Genomic DNA, 21,955 nt, shown 5'->3' on the forward strand with positions numbered 1-21,955 from the left:
GTCATTCATGCCATCGAACTGCGGGTGCAAGGCCCTCTATCACTACAAGTACAATCAATAAAGTCCGGAAGTTATCGCGATGACCGGCTATCAGACATTTAGTGAAATGGCATAATAATTCGAACTAGAAAATCTACTGTCACATCAGTTTTCAAACCACCGCACAGGTGTTGTAGCTCGCCTGGTGTTTCTTTCATGAAAAATATTTAACTAAAACGCACGAAACAAACGTAACAATAATGCAAAGTATTTACATCATTAAAATGGCTGCATTATAATGTCACATGATCACTTGTTCAATCTGCTTTAAGCTGCAAATATTCAGGGCGATTGCCTACTTGCCAATAATGTCAGGAACATTTACTTCGTGCCTATCAACAGACTGTTCCGACTGGATAACAGTTATACAGTGGTTAAAATATTCCACATTACTCTCTATACATTAAAGTAACAGTAATCTCAAGCTTACAATTGAAAGCACTGAAAATGTGTTGTCCTGTGAGATATCAAAGATACTCGTTTCGAACGTTTTGTGTGCAGTGCCGTTGTTATGGCACCACGGCACCCAGAAGTGGTTGCCGGTCTCACCACCGAGCGGCATGAGCTGAAAAACGCGTTTACGAACGTGTGTTATACTGACAAACCTTATACCAAATGTATGCGAACAGTTAAAACGTGTGAAAGTACGAAGGAACAAAAATACAAACGGAGAATGTGGTTTTAAGAATCTCTTGTGCGGAACATTGATGCACCACGTGCTACACAGCAGAAACATCTCACAATGATCTCTAAGCAATTCTCAATTCCCCGGCTTTATCCTCTGGCCCTTAAAGGTTTGAATACGCAGCATACTGCGCGTTTTGTTCGAAAAACGTTTAGGTAAGACGTGGCCACAAATGCGTGGGTGCAGTGCGTGTTTTCAACCTCACTGAGGGCAGAATTTTCGGCGCACAAGTTTCCTCCTGTGTTGGCTGGTGTTTGAGCTTTTCGTCGCCGTTTTGAAAACCACTTTCCCGTGTTGTCACAACCAGAAAGCTAGTCTTCGACATGTTTGCCCTTTTTTCAAGTTTACCATATTTTTCAACCAACAACAAATCACTTCAAACAAATTATGCATTCTTGGTAACCATCTTAACGTCAGGCCTCCGAAGAGTCAACGCAAAACGATTAGAAACTAAGCGCGCCACAACAAGCGGCGCATCATGACACACAGTGGCGAACTGCGCATTTCGTCCTTCCGCTGAATGCCGTGTGATTTTACCGACACATGTCACTTTGCCGCTGTCAAAAACTACAAGTGCCACGTCGAAAGGCCGCAGGGACCCAAAGACAAACAGTTTGCGAAAACTAACAATGACGCAGAGCCCCCAACGATCACACATTCAGAAGGCGTTGGCCTCGGTTCGGTCTTCCAGCCTGCTTCGGCGCCACGCGCGCGCGCTGGTCGCTCCTCTCAGCCATTGAAGTGGTAACTATAAGACCGTGACGTATTTCCGCAAAGCCAGTTTTAGCCAAGTGTTCATTTTTTATCAAAATAAGTTTCATGCGGGGTAAACGCCGGCTTTATTTTCATGTCTTCCAGACTAGAAACAACGTACGCTGGTCTGAGTGCACGGGCGTCATGAAATTCCACTTCCGAGTTATATGCGCCACTTGTAAACTTTCTGAATCCTCAGAGAGGCATTCCATTGCTGTGCCTTCCTTCTTTCATTAAAAACAAGTTTTTAAGCCTCAAGTGTACAAAAATTGTCCTTCCCTCGAATATACTTTGCTAGCTAATTTCAACTTAGGTGCGCTAGCACTTTAAAACCTAACTATCTGTGTTTTTCTTTGCATGGTTTTTTGGCATGAAGATTCGGGTTGCACGCAAATTTTCTTGAAGCCGTTCAGCAAAGTTATAACTGTCTTCTCTGCTCTGCTTCGGCTTGCCACCTAGCTATATCGAATGGATCGGTTAAGTCATGTTGGCACTGTCAACTTTTGCATTGCTGATCACCTCGCGTGCGCATCGTTCGGCCTCAGAATCTGTCGAAGGGACTCGCTGCATCTACGATTTGCAGTTTGCTGCACTGCACGTCCCGCCGGCGACTTCTCCTTTGCCTCTTCTTTCTCGCGTCTGCATGTGCAAGCAACTGCTTTTCACTCTCTTTTCACGCTCTCTCCCCACTCAGCTGGAGCAAGCGGGACTCTCCTCCGAGCTTACGCCTGCCTGCCCGATCAGTGCTTCAGAATCACGCATTGCGGCTTATTCGCTAGTGAAAATCTAGTGTAAAAAATTACTCGTTCTACTCCACTCAAGCACAAACTTCCAAAGTGATCACCTTCAGTGCACTAATAGAGCCATATCTTAAAACATGGTAATACACCATGCCGCACTATACAATATCCGCGTGAGAAATAATGTATTCCAAGGAAAACGCTGTGCGATATGAAAGCGAATCTTAACCGCCAATTAAATGATGTTTTTGACAGCCTCATTGGCAGTGTAAACTGCAATGCACGTGGTTGCCAATCTGTACGACAGCGTGATTACGTATATAGCTGACCCTTAGAAGCGAAGACCGAGGCTTGCACTGCGTTCAATCTTCTGCTGCTAACGGATTTTCGACAACCACAGCAGAAAAACACTTATGGCACCGCATGGTAAGTAAAGTTTATGGGCAGAGAGGGATGCCGCAGTAGCTGGAGGTCGGATTTACGCTATCCGGCGCTCTTAAACGTGAGCGCAAGTCGAACAGCAGACGGGTGTTTTCGTGTTCCACCTCTAGTGGAATGCCTCCACCGGGACCAGGATTCGTCGCGCGTCGTTTACTTCGACAGCCGAACCTTACAGCCCTCAAGTCACTCCTACGGTTTCGGCACAAAATGTAGTAGCGAAGTGAATCTCGGAAGCTACGCAGCCATTAAGCTATGCTGCATAAATCGCTAAATTCAACTGGACTGTGGCACCCACCCGCAAGGACAGTGTAAAGCGAAGATGAAGCTGAGTTGTGACTCCATAGCATCCGAAACACAAGTAAGCTCGGACCACATACGGCTGGCCATGCGTGGAGGTTTGTTGTAACAGGGAAAAGGAATCTTGATGGTTGGAGTGACCCCGACTGTTTGAAATTTAAGCCTCCCCCCTGAATATGCTGCACACATTGACACCCCCACTCCCCTTAGACGTCATCCCAGGGCTGACGCGACCGAGAGAATCCGGTAGTGTATTTTTCCTGCGCTCCTTGTCTTCCTCTTTCCTATACTCTTCTGTCTTCTTGATTTTCCTCTTTTCCTAGGGGCTAGGGCTATTCATGAATGAGGTAGCCTTAGTTACTGTATATTTTTATAGTGTGGTTATGAGTAAATGGCGTAAGAACATTTATTCCCAACTCTGACCTTGATGGTGGGTGGCTAGCATCACTGCCAAGGGACAACCAATAGATTTGCAAACTCCAAACCAACCCTTAGGAAGCAGAAAGCGATCTAGTTAGAAGTCTCTTAGGCCTGCGCAACTTCATAAGCACTAGTTCAATACATACGCATCCGTCTCCGAGACTCCTCCTTTTTGAGAAGCGCTACTTAGATGCTCCTCTACTGCCACAACTACGTCATGTACCCTGTCACATGACTTGACCCGCCATCACACAGCCGCGGAAACATCCCACGGATTCTGACTGCTGCGCAGATCGCACCGCGCCAATACGTGAACGTCATCTGCATTGATATCCAGTGAGTGGCGTCCTCATCTCATTCGTTGACTGTAGCGTGCCGTCACGACCTCTGCGGACCAATCATAAATGAGTGTGGCAAGGCGCACTGCCTTTCCTCTGAACTTCCACTCTCAAGCTATCGCCTTGATTGCATGGCATTTAGTACATCCATTCGAAAATCAGATCGTCCTTCTAAAAGGGGGTGCACGGAATAAGTATTTAATTTCCACAAACCAGGTAAGCAAGTCTAATTGAACTTTCAAGCACTAGTCGAGAAAGCGCGGGGCAGCAGCGGAGCGCCAAACCTAGACATGCGACATAGCAGGCTTCTAGGGCCGAACTAAGCGTCACCGTGTTCCGGCGTCGGTGGACGCTACAGGCCCCCGCCTAGACGGAACGGCGAAGTGGGCACGCCAGTGAGAGAGAGATGGGGATGCCTTGACGACAAGCAGATCAGCGGATACGCTGACGACATGCGAGGAGAGCTCCATGTCAGGTGTATTGATATAGGCTGGTTTGAGACGGTCCAAAGAGACTCCCTCTTCGCGACATTTCAGGAGGATGGTCGCGGACTTAGGCGTCTTATGGAGGACGTGGGACGGCCAGTCATACGAGGAAGTAAGCGGCGCCTTTACAGTGTCTCACCGAAAAAAGGTGCTTTGAAGACGCGATGATTGGCTGCACAAAGATGCGATGATCACAATATCGAGGCGGGGTCGTGCAGAGATGTCGAATGCAATCTTGTAAGCGTTGGAGGAACTGCACAGGCAGGAGCGAGGAAGCCGAAGAAACGGAAATGTCTCCAGGAAGCCAAAGGGGTGCACCGCAGACTGGTTAGGCTGCTGAACATCTAAGGTCATGACGAAGCAGGGTGCTTAGTTCAATAATCACCATTGGAAGGTATCGACCCACAACCCTCGGCCTAGAAGCGCAGCGAGGGTAGTCTTGGGCTTGCGATGGAGCCGGTCGACCATTCTGTTGTCGCAGCTATGGTATACTGTTGTACGGCAGTGCTTAGCGCAGAGCAGGTGTTTGAGAGTTACAGTCAAATTGCCGGCCGCGATCCGTTGTAACAATACCAGGACAGCCAAAAAGGAAAAATCCATGCTTAAATAGAGGCATTGGCAACCGTCCATTCAGGGATGTCCGGAATGTGCACAGCTTCGGGCCGGCGGGTAAGGCGGTCAATCATTCTCAAAGTTTACCGGCACTCGTTAGAGGGAGGAAACTGTCCAACGAAGTCAAGATAGACGCTGTGAAAGCCAGAGCCAGCTGCCAGGAAAGATTAGATGGGAGTCTTCAGGTGGGGAGTCATGGTCTGTGCAACAAATACACGATGTCACGGATCTGCCCGGAGAATACTCGGGTCGAAAGAATGAACTAGGCGACAGGTATACCCACACAGACGCACATTTATTGCAACCTATCTTACACAAACACTAGCACAGAAAACTAACAGAACTAACACAAAACACAGAGACTATCAATACACACAATCCGGTAACACAGCTACTAGCGTCTACTACAAGCTCTCTACAGGTGGTGGTCGGCGTTCGTGCTCATGGTTGCTTTGGTGCGGATCCGCCATTGTATGCGTCCAGTAGCCGGCGTCCAGAAGGCGCTCGACGTGCAGGGGCTGGCGTCGCTGGCTGCATCGTACAATGTCCCGGTCCATATTCCCGAGGAGTTGATGCCGGCGTTGTTGGCGTTGGGGGCACCACCCGGATGGGGGGGAAACAGCGCTGGACACACCCCTGGCTGTAGGAGGTGCTAGCTTCCTCCATTAACTGCCCGTAACGGGCTCAGGAACGGAGGGAAGTTCATGATGCGAAGCCATATAATGCGAGCTCACCGCAGCAGTAGCCGGCACCGCTCGCTTTCAGCCGGAGCGTCCCTGACCCGCCGGAGCCTCTGATTCTCTGTTCTCCCCCCCCCCCCCCGAGCCTCGCTCTCACTCGCCGTTTTATAGCCTTTGCGTTAGTCCACGTAATCCTTGACGTCGTCTTCTTCTCTTCTCCACCAATCATCTCTTCTCTTCCCACATCACTGAATAATTCTTCATCTTCTTCAGTCTTCGGTTAATCTATGTCATTCTTATCGCCATCCTCTTCGTCCTCTTCAAACCTCTTTCCTTAATGCATTTATACAGACTCCCTATTATAAGTGACAAGGTCCCCCGTGAGGTTTTCCGTGAAACACTGCTCACATCATCCTTATCTTCAAGCCTTCCAGGCAACCGACTATCTTCTGTGGCGGATGTGGACCCAGAACACAACACACTACAGATGTCGAGCACACACTAAAAGCACACCACTAACACACACCAAACTGCATTTTTGGAACATTAACACACCACTGCCGTTGTCTGTACGGTGTCCTTTATAAACATGTGAATGTCCACAGCACACAGCTTTGTATAATCACATAACAACAGCAACAACCACAACAACAAAATACATCCCAGAGATACCTATCACGACAACAACAAGATACACACCAGAGATACCTAGAGCTGTTCAGTTGGCACTACTCATGAAGTCCGCTCCAACGTTAGCTGTCTTTAATATATTCCACCAGAAATGAGTACTCTTGCAAGGCCAAACTCCACCTCAGGTCTTTACTATTTTTCATTTTGGTCTTGGTTAAGCATTCAAGCGGCTGATGATCCGTTTGAGTTCTGAAATTTCTCCGATAAAGATAAATGTAAAACTTCTTTACCGCCCGCCCCACTGCCAAGCATTCATTTTTAACTGTGGAGTAGTTGCGTTCACTAGCCGATAATCTCTTGCTTGAAAAAAATACTGTATGCAGCGCACGATTCTCTTCTTGCAAGAGTACGGCTCCTAAAGCTCGGTCTGAAGCATCAGTGTGAAGTACAAACCCTTTATCGAAATTCTGATCAAGCAGAAAGGGTCGTTTTGTCATATGTCAATTTAACATCATGAATGTGTTCTCATGGTCAGCAGTCCAGTTGAGTTCATTGCTTGCACCCCTCTTAGTTCGACCAGCGGATGGTCTATGTGGGCAAAATCGGGAATAAAGTCCCTGTAGTATCCCGTTAAACCCAAGAACGACAGTACTTCTTTCCTGGTCGTCGGTGTCTGGGCTTGGGTATTTTGACCAAGATGTCGTCTTTCGTCGGTATGCGGCCCAACCCCAGCTTGTGTCAGAGAAAAGAAATGGCTTCAAAGCCCACCTCATATTTTGCCGGTTTTATGCTCAACCTGGCTTGCTGAAATCTATCAAATTGTTTTCCCAGCGAAACTACATGCTCTTCCCACGTATATGGGGCCACAAGGATGTCATAAATATAATGTTCTACATTCTGAAGTCCATTCAAAACCTTCCTCATCAGCTTTATGAATATTGCGGATGCTGTCTTCAAACCAACAGGCATGAATTTAAACTAAATCCCGACAAGCAAGAAAGGCAGTCTTTCCTCTAGACGACTCTTCAATTTTTATTTGCCAATACTCTTTAGCTAAGTCAAATTCAGAAAAAAAAGCCTTTTGTGAGCCACCTTAGCGAACAGCACGTCCGCTCTTGGTATAGGTTCGACATCGGGTACTATGATGTCATTTAGCAGACGAAAATCTACACAGTCTGTTAGTATTATCAGCCTTTTTAACAACCACGAGAGCCGCACTGTATGCTGACCACAAGCCCTCAATCACACCAAGCTCCAAAATATCGCACACCTCATTTTCAATTGATTCTTGAACTACTAGAGGCAGTGGGTATTGTTTCACACTGATTGGTATATCTGTAGAGAGATCTAGTTTGCAAAATATGACCTCTGTTTTGCCCGGCACACCAGAAAACACATCTCCCTTGCTTTGGAGTAGGTCCTTTATCTGTGATCTTCTGTCTTCATTTAGATTGGGGATTAATAACACCTTATCCCATCCTACAGTTTTCTTCCCCCTTCACATGGGCACCTTGGCAACATCATCTGTCTCCTCTGCTACTTCCGAGTATGCTACCTTGGGGTTCTCCGTACGAGAACTCTTTCTACGTAATTTTTCAACATGTTTGCATGGAAAACCTTCTTGGTGTTATTTATTAATACCTCATAAACAATGTCATTTTTCTTCTGTGCCGCAAGGTAAGGGCCTTCCACTGCATCAGTAACTTATTATGATCCGTGGGTAGCAGGATGAGAACCTTGTCGCCCGGATTCAGGCTTTTGTGAGGTGCTGTCTTGTGATAGCAGCCCTTATACCGTTCGCGCGCCCTTTGTAGCCCATGATGTACAAGCCTGCATGTTTCCTGCAACTTGTCCCGAAACTCAAGAACGTATGTGTATGTTGTGTTGAGATCCGACGCAATCTCTTTATTGGCCCACCGCTCCCTGAGCATTGTAAGTAGACCTCTAACAGTTCTCCGATACAACATCTCGAAAGGCGAGAAACCAAGACTCTTTTGCGGTACTTCGCGGTAAGCGAACAAAAGAGGTAGGAAATTTCTATTCCAATCAGTGGGCCTCTTCTGGCACATTTTCTTCATCATATTTTTGATTGTGCCGTTGAACCGCTCTACAAGCACATTACACATGGGATGGTATGGCGTTGTTAGTAACTGCCTTACTGACAAAAATCGGTCGAGCTCCTTCATTAGTTCGGACGTGAAGTTCGCGCGATCCGGTCACCACAAATTTCTCTCTTGAACCAATAACGCAAAAAAAGTTTCACAAGACCCTCCGCCACTTACATACTGTTAATAGTCCTCAATGGAATACCGTCAGGATAACTAGTGGCCATGTCGACCAGAGCAAGCACATATCTATTGCCTCTGGCGGATACTTGAAAGATTGGCCCCACAATGTCAATAACCACTCTTTGAAACGATAAATAGATGGCTGGCATTTTGCCCAGAGGCACGGGAACAACTCTTTCCCTCAGAACTGTGCGCTGCCTCACGTCACCTGAGCGAACAAAGCGCTTCACGTCACTCTGGACACCCGGCCAAAAAATCTCGGTGATCCCAGACATCGTTTTTTGAACACCCTGGTGTCCGCCTATAATGGCGTCATGTCTTAAGCGTAGCACTGTCTCTCGCATATTTCTCGCTAACACCAGCTGTTGGACCCGCCTTCCTGAGCTAAAAATGCATTCTTTGTGCAGAACACCATTTATCAATTGATATTCGAATGACGTACGACTCTTCATTTTCACTTTTTCTTCGATGCTGTCGGAGCAGACTTTCAAGCTCGGGTCTTTCCCTAATTGCAATTTCGCGCTGCGTTACGCTGAGACACATAGTAACAGGAGTGGATGCTGCGTTGCTCGCGCTGTCGCTTAAGCTCTTGTCTTCACTGCCGACGAGAAACTGACTGCACCTGTCTGAGCTGTCGCGGGCCTTTCCTCCTTTGCGTGTTCTTCAACTTCGAGCATCCTCCACTTGGGATCAGGGTCTTCGACACTTCTTGCACCCATAATGTTTCCCAAGATGGGATCGTAGATGGGTTGGTCTAATTAATTTGCCTCTACCTATCCAGTACAATATGGCATGGACACTAGAATCCTGGTTTCAGGAAGGTATCTTGCTGTGTTATCTCAAAATAGTAACGGCCAATGCTTCCCCTCTAAGATCCTCGTCCTTTATCAGGCTTCTCCGAACCAATACTGCTTTTGCTCCGCTGTCTCTAAGCAGCAATATTAGACGGTTCCCTATTTGCCCAACCACCACCGGCATTGCTGCTTTTGACTAGGGTGTTCCACTCACCGCCTCATTTTCCAGCGGCGTTTGCTCTTCTTTCAGCTGTGGAACTTCAGGTGGTGTGACAAGTTCTGCCCGAGAGTCTACAACGCATGCAGCTAGGTCCTGCGCTCTGTATCGACACTCATCACAAGTATGCCCCTCTTCTTACAACCTTGACACAAAACCTGTGTATTTTGGGCAGAGCTACTAGACCGATGGTAAACTGCAGGGTGTCCCGCCTTGCCACAAAGAAAACATCTTACTGGCGCCTTAGATGCACCGCCGTATGCATTCGGTTTTGTCGCATCTGTCTCTAAGACCTTTTGTGTTTCCTCTCTTGCCTTACTCATATTTTTCAGGCCTTCCGCCTATAGTAATTGGTCTGCACTGTCGGCAAACTCTTCTAGTGAACGCAACTTTCTTTGTTTCAGGAATAGCGCCAGCTTTGAACTGCACCATGCTAAAACTGCTCTGTCACAAGCTTCTCACGCAACACTTTAAAACATTTCTGTGTTTGACATATCAAGCCTAACGATCGAAATAGTTTGTCAGCCTGCAGGAAAACTGCTTAGAGGTTTTAGAATCCTCAGATTTCGCGGTGCGAAATCTCTCGCGATAATCCTCTGCCGTAAGCCTGAATCTTTGGAGGAGTGCCTTCTTGAATTTCTCGTAGTCCATGGAATCAGCAGCAGGCATCCTCCCAAACACATTCAGCGCCTCTGCAACTAAACACACACTCAATGCAATGGCCGATTCACTGCGTTCCCAGCCTTGCCCCAAAGCTATCCACTCAAATCGTTGGTGATATGCGTCCAGATCATCTCTTTTATCATCGAAAGCAGCCATCATCTTCCTTGGACAAACTGGCCGGTTTAGGAGATTGTCTACCCGCTAAGGAACGCTGATCACTGTCTGTGATCTCCTCATACCCTCCCGCGACATGCGCCTGTCTCCCCAAAAGAAACTTCTCCCGTTCTATCCTTCTTTTCTCGTGTTCTATCTCGCGAGCTCTTCTCTCTGCCTCGCGTGCTTTGTTAACCTCTCGCTCTTCTGCATCGCCAGCGTCTGCGCGTGCTTGTGTCCTTTCCTCTCTCTGCCTGTATGCCTTTAATTTCGGCCTCATTGCCTCCTCCTCACAGAGAGGCATCGCCTCTTCCTTGCTTAACCCCAGCTTGAGCCCCAACTCTACTGTTTTTTGGCAAATCCATCCTTTCTGTCATCTAGAATTCTGAAAGATTCGAGACAAAGCAAAAAGAAATAAAGAAATGAATCCTGGTACAGGCTCGCCACTTATCCTTGTCACAGATCTCCCCGGAGAACACTCGGACTGAAAGAATGGACTAGGCGACAGGTGTGCCCACACAGACGCACATTTTATACACCCTACGTGACACAAACACTAGAACACAAAACTAACAGAAAACACAGATACTATCAATACACACTACCCGCTAAACACTGCTACTAGTGTCTACTACTAGCGCTCTAGTGCTAGCGGTCGGCGTTCGTGCTCTAGGTTGGTTTGGCGCGGATACAGCGTTGTATGGGTCCAGTAGCCGGCGTTGAAATGGCGTTCGCCGTGCACAGGCTGGCGTCGCTGGCGGCATCGTACAAGGTCCCGCTCCAAACGCCCGTGGAGGTGATGCCATCGTTGTTGGCGTTGGGGGCGCCACACGGTTGGTTGGCAACAGTGCTGGAGACACCCCTCTCTGTAGCAGGTGGTAGCAACCTCAGTTAACTCCCCGGAACAGGCTCAAGAACGGCACGAAATCCACGATGCGAAGCCCTAGAACGCGAGCTCACCGGAGCAGTATCCGGCGTCGCTCCCTTCTAGACGAAGCGTCCCTGACCCGCTGGAGCCTCCACTTCTCTGCTCTTCCCCCCGTGCCTCGCTCTCCCTCGCCCTTTTATCAACCAGACAGTTAGTCCAAGTAATCCTTGTCGTCGTCTTCTCCCTCTTCTCTTCTACACATATCATCTCTTTCCACTTCACTGAATACTTCATCTTCTTTAGTCTTCAGGTAATCCACGTCATCCTTATCGCGATCCCCGTCGTCTTCTTCAACCTCTTTCCTTCATACTTTTATTTCAGACTCCCTATTATGTGCGAGACACAAGCGGGCCCATTTGTGAACATCAGAGTTAACACTTGGCTAGACCTACCGCTGGGTAACTGGGCGCTGCGTGGCACGGATGTGTGAATGTCAGATGTCATTAAATGAGTGTAAAACCGCTCGACCAAAGCCAGCTGGAATGAAAGGGTGACGTGGTGTCCTTGACGTGTCGCACCAGAGTGATACGGGCACAAACGTATGAGGCACCATTGCAGACGGAGGGAACGGGTGTGGGCAAGCAGGATTTGCATCTAAGAGCCCTCTATTTATACCTGGGCCAGTCGCTCTCAGTCCACCGCATGTAAAGTGCCAACAGAGTTGATCCGTTTAAAAGAATCAGCTGCCTTGTATGAACATCACTATAGACTGTTATGGGAGGTTGTTTTTATAGTGATGCATATCAATCAGGTCTCAGGTGTGAGGCTGATTTGTGGACATTAGAGTTTGTGTCGCTACGGTGGAGCAATTGCCGGCAGAATCCGCTAAGCTAACCCCGTATGTAGCTTGCAACAACCTCAGCCTCGACAGCCGCAATAACGTGATCGATGGAAAGGCGCCTCTTGCTATCGATGAAGTGATGGCGGCGCATGATGACGTGCAGGTCTTCATGGGGCGTAAAGTCGGACCCGAGGATGGGCTGATAGACGTCGGCTACAATGAAGACCAACCGGAAAGTGTCCCGCTGGTCAATCTCGAGAGTGATGGGCCGCAGACCATACATAGCGATGGAGGAAGAGTTCGCCGTATGGAGAGGAGGGCCATGTGAATAACAAGTGTGGTCAGGCTTGGAGGCCGGCAGCACACTGCCTTCGGCACCCGTGTCGACGAGGAAGCGCAGGCAGGAAATGCCGTCCAGGGATAATACTGACAGGCGAGGTCACATACCGCTGTCAGTGATCTAGCATCGCATTTCCCGATCAGTTGCATTCAAAAGTTGTGGGTTTCTCAGTGGGTACAGGCCATTAACCACCGCGAGTTCGGGCTTCGCGGGAGCCAAGGACCCCGATCGCCCTTTCTCGCCACTGCGTCTTAAGGTGTGGCAACAGCGAGTGGTCCTTCTCGTTCCCACTCTCACGCAGAAGCACACAATGGCACAGAAGCACACGTCGATCGGCGACAACGACCCGCTCGTCAGAAGTGTCCCGAGGCGCCTTGGCAGGGGTCAAAGGACTCACTTTTCACATTGAACACCGCCCCAACTTCCCGTCCACACAGGCCGCACAAAACCCGCACCGCGAGACACGGGCTCCTTAGCTAGGACGTCATCCCAAGACATAACGGAGGGAAGAAAAGACGCGCTGTATAAAGGAAAGCAATCTGCGCTTCAAGCAGATAAGCGCAAGCACGGGTGGGCTGAAGCTTACATATGTACAAGTCGGGTTAAAAAACTGAACTCCAACTCAAACTTATAATACATATGTACATCTCGGAACGTTTGAAGAAACAACCAACAAACAGGAAATGAAAGAGGCTAGAAACTGACTAAAACCAACAAACAAATAAATAAACACAAAAGGCACAAATGCTCAACTTAGCATGCGGCAAAAAAAATAGAAAGGAACACATCGTGCTTCACCTGGGTAGGGCCTGACAAGAGAGCTCGCCAGCAAGCTGAGGCTGCGTGCCTTCGGTTGCGAAAGGGTGTGCAGTCAGGAATCCACCACATCGGTGACCGCGTCTCCTGAGATTATACTGGTGCGTGGTACGCTTGCGTTCCGCAGCACCAATTGTGCCTTTGCGCTTGCCTGTGATACCAATGGGTATTGGCGCAAGCTCGTCAGACCAGGATGCACAGACCTTCAGGTCTGCAATGTGGGCACGGGTGGTTTTTGCCATAAGGGGATCCTTCAACAGTTACGCGAGTGGCGACCAGACTGACCACTCGGTGCGGAGCAAGCCACTTAGGAGCGAGCGTTGCTCAGAACTCATTGCTCGCATCGCTAAGAACGCGGTTGCGCTTCAGGACAAGATCACACGCCTTAAAAGTCTGGCTGTGGTGCTTGCGGTCATACTGAGCCTTCTGTTGGGCTTTGGCTGCCGCCAAACTCTGTCTTGCTCTGTTGAGAGCCCGACCAATCCCGTTCCGAAGCGTCGACGCATAAGCAGAGCAATCTGCTCGCGTCTGCTGTCCCCGAGCTGGCTCTGCACGACGTTTGACATTGGATTCGCCACCTCCTTCCCGAAATTCAGGAAGGCGTGAGAGAAACCAATTGAGCGATTCTCAGCTGTTTGAATGGCGAACTCAAACTCACTCAGATGGCCTGCCCAGAGCTTTTGGCACCCAGAAAAGGCCGCCAGCATAGCCCTCAGCCTTCAGTTGATTCGTTCGCTCAAGTTGTAGTGGGGATGGTAGGGGGAAGTGGTGTAGTGCTCGATTCCGAGGAAACGGCACGTGTTACCGAATACACTACCAGTAAAGTAGGACAAATTGTCCGTGATGAGTCTTTTCGGAAAGCTGAACCGATGGAATATTTCTTGGAGCTTATCCAGCATCGCTCGTTCTGACACTTTGCGAAGCGGGCACAACTCAACCCGTTAAAAAAATGTTCAGTGACTGCGATCAGGTAAATGAACCACTGCTTGCTCCTGGGGAAAGGCCCCATCAAATCGGAGGTGGCCATCTGCCACGGACGCACACTGTCAATTGGTTTTATCGTTCTGGGCGGCTTGCCGCCCCGTGACTTCACCGCTTGAAAATCATCGCAGGACGGCAATAGCAGAAAATGTCGCGCTTCATGCCGAGCAACGTCACCGATTGGCTCAGTTTTTCAGACTTTGGAGGCACTGAGGGGACCGGCCAGAGGTTCGTCATGAGAGAATCGGAACAGTGCGCCTCTCAGACTTTTGGGGATAACCACTTTGAGCAGGTCAATGGACTTATCATCGGTGGCTATGTACTTCAGCACGATCCCGTCGTGGTTTAGCAAATGTGAATCCCCGCGGCTCGCCGCAACACAAGCTGTCTTTTGCCCCCCTGTGCCCGCTGCAATACCAGTAGCGTTACGGCGCTCCGTTTTCCAGAGACCGTCGCTCATCTCGCGACAAAAGAACTCATTTTGCTGTGCCTTCAGCAGCTCTTTCCGGCTGATAACGATTCCAGTCATCCGAGAGGGGAGCCTGGTATAATTCTCGCTCAGGTTTGTAGCCAAAATTTCCGCTCGCGTCGGCGTCTCCTAAGTGCTCTCGCCAGCTTTGCGAAACGCTGCTTGCTGGTTAGCGGAATGGTTTGGCCCGTTTGCGGCCGTCCCCTCCTTGCCGCCCGGCATCCCATCCGCAGTTTCGCCCCCTTCGCTTACCGGCGTCAAGGCGCCGCTGGCGGGGGGTGCACGGGATAGCGCATCGGCTGCCACTTTCGAGCTCCGCTTTCGATACTGCACCGAAAAGTCATAATGCTCTATCAGGAGAGCCCAGAGCGCAAGCCGACCTGCATGCTCCCGGAGCCGCGTCAGCCAACTGATTGCACTGTGGTTCGTCTGCACAACAAACGGCATTCCGTCAATGTAGACGTCGAATTTCTGCCGTACAAACACGATGGCGAGGCACTTCTCGTTCACGGAATAATTCCTCTCCGATGGCAGCAAGGAGCAGCTGGTAAAGGCCAGCGGTTGCAGCAGGCCATCAAAATCTTCTAGGAGAACTGCTCCGAAGCCCACATCGCTCGCGGCAGTCTGGACTACGAACTGACTGGCCATGTCAGGTAGCCTGAGATGCACTGTCTCGCCAGTAGCACAAGACAGGGGGAGAAAGGATCGCTATTGCTAGAGCCGCCATCGCCACGCGGCAGTCTTTCCCAAGAGCTTGAACAAGGGAGCCTGCACGCGGGCACAGGACTGGATGAACGCCCGATAGAAATTAACCATTCTCAGAAAACGATGGAGGCCGCGTACATACTTTGGCACGAGAGACTGGAGTATGGCTGGGAGTTCCTCCGCATCTGGCGCAATGGAGCCATCGCCCAGCGTGAACCTCTGCAACTGAACTCGGGTCCGCGCTATTTGGGCCTTCGCAGGATTCAAAGTCATCCCAGCAGCCCGTAAGCTCTAGAGCACGTCGGCAATGTGGCTAAGTGCTCATCGAAAGTTCGTTTATAAATCACTATATCGTACAGGTAGCAAGTGGCGTGGGAGCATTTCGCTTCTCCAAGCACGCGGTCCATGAGCCTCTGAAAAGTCGCAGGACAATTGCAGAGACCAAACGGTATACGAGTGAACAGCCCTCTCTGGCACGTGAACGCGGTTTTAGACCGGTCAGCGTCCACCATCTGAACATGTAGGTAACCTTTGGAGGCATCTAGCGTAGAAAAGTACCGCGCACTGCCCAGGCTTCCAACGACTGAGCTGCACGTCGAGAGTGGATAGGCATGCTACCGAGCCAGCGCATTCTGACGGCGACAATCCACACACAAAGTGTGGTTGCCATTTTTATTAGGCACCAACACAACCGGAGACGCCCAAGCGCTGGACGAGCGACGAATAATGTCCGCCGACCGCATCTCATTCAGCAACCAATCGATCAACTGCCTTTTCGCAAGACTGACGGGTCTGGGGTTGCACTTCAAAGAATGCGCATCTTCGGTGTGGATCTTGTGGCTCACTAAATTAGTACAGCCAGGTTGATCTGTGAAGAGCTCATCGTTGTGACAGTGCTGTCAAACGAGCCTTCCGCGTGTCACCCAATGTTACCGCAAAAGCGGACAGCGAATGTTGTGCCTGGTTGGGCTGCGCTGCTCGGTCCCAATGGGGAGCGTTAACGACGGAACGCTCGACACAAAAGCTTAGCCCTGGTCGCTGAGCGTGGCTCTCTCCGAACGCCTTCACTGTGCAGGCAGTTATTCACACCGGTGGGCCGATGAGCGGCTTATGCTGGGAAAATGGTCCGACGCGAGAGACGCCATTCGCAATGTCCACCACGATCCCGGTTTTCAGGAGAAAGTCCCTTCCGAGAATCATGGGCAAACTGAGCCCTGGGAGGTAGATGAAACGCATGCGTCTCCTCCGCTCTCCCCACCTGATAGTCGGCCTCGCGGCGCTGGTCAAATGGGCTACGCTTTTCTCAAGGTTGAATACCGTACGGCAGTCCCGAAAGCGCGCCGAGCACTTTTACAAGTGGGACAACACCTCTTCACTGAGCAAGGAGGCACTGGCTCCCCTACCCAGTAACGAAGAAAATTCGCGGCAAGCAATGGTGACCGGAATAAACGCCGCGCGCTCATTTGCAAGGCAGCTTTCTCTGCACGCAGAGGAAATTACCAACGATTGGGCCGTTTGTCAGTTTACGGCCGACCCCGCCGCACTTTTCCTGCCTCAAAGAAGGTCTGGCCACGAGGTATTCTGCTGCTAAGTGTCCCCTCTCTTGACAGCGGAAACAGCGCACACCGCCGCGAGCTTTGTCGCGGGTCAAGAGCGCCTCTCCCTGTCTGGGTCCGCCCGCTGCACGGCCAAAGGGCCAGCTGATTCGAGTTTGCCCTTCCGCTATGCGTTGGAGAGCTTGGCGTCCCTCTGCACGCGGTTCAGAAAACGATGCAGCGCAGGTTACCCGTCTCCTGTACGAGTAGGGATCGAGAGCTCGTTCGCTCAACTCCCATACTTTGTTTTGCCCGCTAACGGCTGCAAAGGCAGGTTGTGCGGGCGGTCACCGGTTGAGTAGGGGCATGACACTTCTCCATGTACAGCGTGGCTCGAGGGTCTCGCTTGCCGGCGGTGGTGGACGATAGGCGCGCGCGGTGAGAATGTCGCCTTGAATGTGCTTTGCCTCGGCGGCCAGGTCCTCAAAATCTCGGAATCGGCCGTCTCGCAGGAATGCCGAAAAAGTCCAATGTGCCTACCTGGTCGTCTTTTCCACATGTCCCTCGTTCGAGGCTCTGGGCTCGGCGATTGAGAAAACATCCTCCAACGCACGTTCATACACCAGGAGTGACTCATCCTGAGCCTGTGTACGGAGATCCAGCTCTCGCCGCATCCTACGCTCGTAGTCAGCGGGAAGGAATTCGCGCAGGAATGCTGCACGGAACTCCTCGAGATTCGCTGCTTGGTGGCCGGCAAGCCGATGCCACCTAGATGCTGTGTCATTCAGTGCTGCGGGGATGATGTGTGCAAACACAACCTGATCATTGAGACCCATAGTTTTCTGATAATGAATGAGGACCTCAAGGAAATTCCGGGTAATCATACCCGCGTTATGTTGGCATTGGCAACTTGACCGCGGGGTGAGACACCTTCGGCGTGGCGAAAAGTACCTCAACGGCCGCTGACAGCAACTGAATCATTTGGGCGGCACTTGTGAGCAGCGACTACGACCCGCACTCAGAGGAGGCTTGTGCGGGCTGCACGAACGCGGGAGGTAAGGCTCCCAGTTCAATGAGCGTCTCGGTTTCCACAGAAAGCGGGGCCAGCGCCTCGCCGTTCCCAGGGCAGAATTGACTGCTAGCGGGGCATGGCTGCTGTTGCGCAGGACTTCAGGGCGCGGCAGCGTCGCACACACTGCTTTCGCGCTGGGCGGAAAAATTGTACAGCAGAGGCTGTGATTAACGGGTGCACCGCAGGGTGCTCCCGGTACAGCTCCAATGGGAGCCGCGTGATCAACGTTTGGGGTTGTATCTCCGTATGCCTCAATGGGGGCTGCGGCCAGCCACGGTATTTGGCTTTTCAAAGGCATGGCAGCCAACGGATCTAAGGACGCTACGACACCGTAGGGAACCGACACGTAGCTGCCGAGTGCCCGTTGAGGGTGGCAGACAAATTGCGCAAGCGTGATCGTCAAGGCTACCTGCTGCCATCAAAGGCGTAAGAGCCAGTGATTTAGCTCGTTGGGCGCTAGTTGTGGGTTTCTCAGTGGGCGCAGGCCAATGGCCACGGCGGGTTCGGGTTTCGCGCGAGCCAAGGGCCCCGATCAGCCGTCATCACAAACACCCTGGGGCACCGCTGCGGCGCACTCAACCTCTGCAGAGAGGAGAGATGCCGCAAAGACACAGACCTCCAAGCTCACGAAGAAGACGTTTATTCACGCCGTCCTCCAGCGGTACACAGAATCAACAGTCACCCCGTCCAGGGGCGCGCGAGGAGCATGGCTCCGTTGCTCTCTCGGAGCGACAAGAGCAATGCGCGCCTGTAGCACGCCGCTGCAGAAGATTGTCCCCGCGTCAGTGCTGTGATCTCTCTTTTGTCGGCCGTTGAGCCGGTTGCGAGAAAGAGTGGGCAGTCAATGCAAGGTGCGCCTTTAAGAGGTCGCTCGACTCCTGGACAGGCTCGAGCCGGTGCAGGTCGAGGACCCATGCTGGCGAGCTCGGGTATGCACTGGTGTGAACGGCAAAGGCCGGCCTGGGCAAACATTAGCATACGCACCTTACGCTATCTCGGAGGAGTCTCTCTTGGCTCCGCTGGGACGGTCGTGCGGCGCGCGGCCGCCCAAGCGGGCCCCGAATTCCCTCCAAAAGGCACCAATGGCAAAGGCCGTTGGGGAGCCGGGGCGGAGCTGCGGCCCAGGGACAGTGATTAATCACCCATGCCGCCTCTCCGTCGCCTGAGGCGGGAGAAATGAAAAAAAGGAGTACAACGCGGGATGCCGGCAACAGCCGCGCAAAGGCAATGACGGGGATCCCGGATTCCCACAAAGTAGTCCGGCGGGTACTGTGCTGGAAAGTGCGATGATGCTAGCACCCTGCGCGAGCGTCAGCCGATCGGGGAAAAACGGCAGCCAGGACGTGAGGAGGAACCGCGCTGGCCATGCGAAGACTTCCACGGGGCGGCGAGAGAAGCAGTGAGCTGGTCGACCCGGGCCTCTAATCAAGATCTCACTTAGGACTCTGGTGTGGAAGTGAGGGCGGCGATGGAAGGAGAAAGCGCGTCGCGAACTCGATCAGATAGCTTGGCGAGGTGATCGGGGAGAAAATCTCTTCCAGCAGCCAGGACGAGGCGGGTGGACTGCGGCAAGCGCTGCAGGAAAAGCTTCCCCAACAACGCATCGTTTGAGTCGACCTTCCTTTCTCCCAGGAGCTGCCGCATGCTAGTGAGCACCTGGGAGAGGCGGAGACCTGCAAGATCTTCCCCGGTGAGTAGGTGCTGAAGGCGCGCGCTCTCGGACACTGTGGTATAGTCCAGACTGCTGTACTTCAGGCCTTGGTAAGGGGAACCGCTCAATGGTCCGGAGATGACATTCCAACTTCATGAGCCATGAGAGAAGCTGGAAAGTAGGTGGCAAACCCGAGAAGTCTCAGAGATGATGCAGTGGAGATGGAAGATGGCTTTCACATGTGCGAGCCACAAGTGCGAGTTCCTGCAGCAGAACTATGGCATACGGAGCTGAATGGCTGCACCCTCCCGTGTGGGCGAGGTAGCGTCAGGGGGAAGGTCACCTGAGGGCGGAAATTTGGTGTTGTCGGTCAATTCTGAGTCCGGAGTTACCACTGTCCAGAAATCGCGAGGCTGCAGCGGAGCGCCAATACTAGGGCTGCAACATAGAAGGCTTCTAGGAGCGAACGGAGCGTCACCTTGTTGCGGCGTCGTTGCGCGCTGCACACTGATCTCTACAAAAAGGCCGGATGGCGCATCGGGCGCCCCGAAGTGAAACCATAAAAGGTAAGCGTCCTACTTCTGGAACTCGGCCTTTGCAGAGCACGAGATGGGACATGACCACGGTTTTTCAGTTTCAGTTTCTGTTCTCCCGTCGGAGTTTCATCTTTTCCTAGGACTCGTCTTTTTGCACGACAATTCCTACATGTTGGGATGTCAACTTCATTATAAGACTAGTAAAGTAGTGGGTAAAATGTTCAAGACATAATGGTACCTTGTATCGCAATGGGGGGGGGGGGGGGACACAAGTAGACGACAGGACATCGCTACACATAGCACGCATGGTGCCTTGTCTGTTTTGGTTTGCGTCGTCCCGTTGCGCTAGTGTCGCCAGTGCAGCACTTGATTGTGATTAAACTTCCCGCATTCCAAGTTCAAGTTATACCATCAATGTGGGATAGATTTCTTAAAGAACAAGTTGAAATCCTTCATCAGCCGGCCCACATTGTAGTGACCACTCTACCGAATTAAGTATCGATCTAACCGGATCGAGGGCGCGTATTCTACCTGGTGAGGTGCGGAAGGTGTTCTGGGTCACGTCTGGGCCTGCAAAATGTATTTTACTGCTTTTCCAACGGAGTTTATCAAATGCTGTTTCGTATTGCACTAAATAATGCCTGAATGCGCTTTAAGCCGTGAGGATTGGTGCAACTGACTTGTAACAGCGCTTGGTCTCCGTTTCTCTTTCACGTCCACAATTTTTATCATGCTGCGCACACACGCTGCAGCATTTGTCCTCCTCAGTACTTTGGCTCCCGCTGTAAATTTCTATCCATGCTAATAGCTAGCCCCCAAAACTGTTTTTTGTGATGCTTGTTGGCGTAGCGGTGCAAATTGGCTGGGATATGTACATGGGCTAAATGCATTCCTGGAACGTAAGTGATGCCCTAAAGCGATAAGCATCCCCGTCATCAATGAAACGAGACATCGGCTATGTGCAGTTCGAAGTTTAAACTACAGCGGCTCTTTAGCGAGCGGCTCTTCAAGGCGCGAGTGTCGCATTTCCGCCATCGTTTGCTTTTTCTTTGCTACGCAGAAATTCGATTTTAAGAAGGCAGTCGTCATTGCACTAGTGCTCCCAATTTACGCTTGGAAGAGAAGAACCAGAAAGGAACGTACAAGGCCAGTCTAAAGTTTCCAGGCCACAGGGTCTCGTTTTTAGCAGTATACTCAGGCAGCGACAATATCCTCGAAGCTCAAAATCTCTGTACAGGATACGATAGCTACAAGTGTAACCTCTGAGGACCTTGACAGCTTTATCGGCATCATAATGACAGCATATATTGATGAAAAGCAGCCATTTACTGTGTACCCTTTACCACGGCGTGGTAGAATTTACAATTGTTTTTCTCTGTTTCTCTGAAATTACAGGATTATCCAAAGGATGCTAACATTCCTCGAGTTCAGGTTCTATATTGCTTTCATATAAAAGCAGATATAACACGAGAGCAAAGAAAAATTTGCGAACAGAAGGACAAAAAACGCGTTTTTTGCTTTCATATACATAGCTGGAACCTGGCTTCTGGGGTAGTCCGTCCAGCTTGCAGTGGCTTCGCTACATTCGCGCTCGTCTAGGAAAGCGGGACTGCGCCATCCACCCACCGAATGGAGATCAGTGGTTTCATGTGATACAAAGCGAGAAGGAAAATATAACACGAAATGTGTTACATTTGTAGTGGAAAAACATTTCACTGAAGTTCTTGGTCCAGGCTATAACGACACAAAAGTGGCTGGCAGCAAATTGCTGCCTGATTGAGAGATAAGCAGCGCCTTAAAGAGCTCCTAAACCTCGCGTCCTTTGAAGACTACAAAGTAGCAGTAACTGTACATCGCGCGATGAGCACTATATGCGGAGTTAGATCTTAAGAAGACTGCAGCACCT

General features: G+C 50.8%; 1 protein-coding gene and 1 pseudogene across 1 annotated transcript in view; one reads left to right on the forward strand and one right to left on the reverse strand.

Moving 5' to 3' along the window:
- Nucleotides 1-21,955, forward strand: part of LOC144107624 (uncharacterized) — a 147,612-nt gene that overhangs the window by 74,280 nt on the left and 51,377 nt on the right. The gene's annotated exons all lie outside the window — the stretch shown is intronic.
- Nucleotides 11,994-17,813, reverse strand: LOC144102376 (uncharacterized; annotated as a pseudogene).

The sequence above is a fragment of the Amblyomma americanum genome, chromosome 1, assembly GCF_052857255.1.
Source record: "Amblyomma americanum isolate KBUSLIRL-KWMA chromosome 1, ASM5285725v1, whole genome shotgun sequence".
NCBI lineage: Eukaryota > Metazoa > Arthropoda > Arachnida > Ixodida > Ixodidae > Amblyomma > Amblyomma americanum.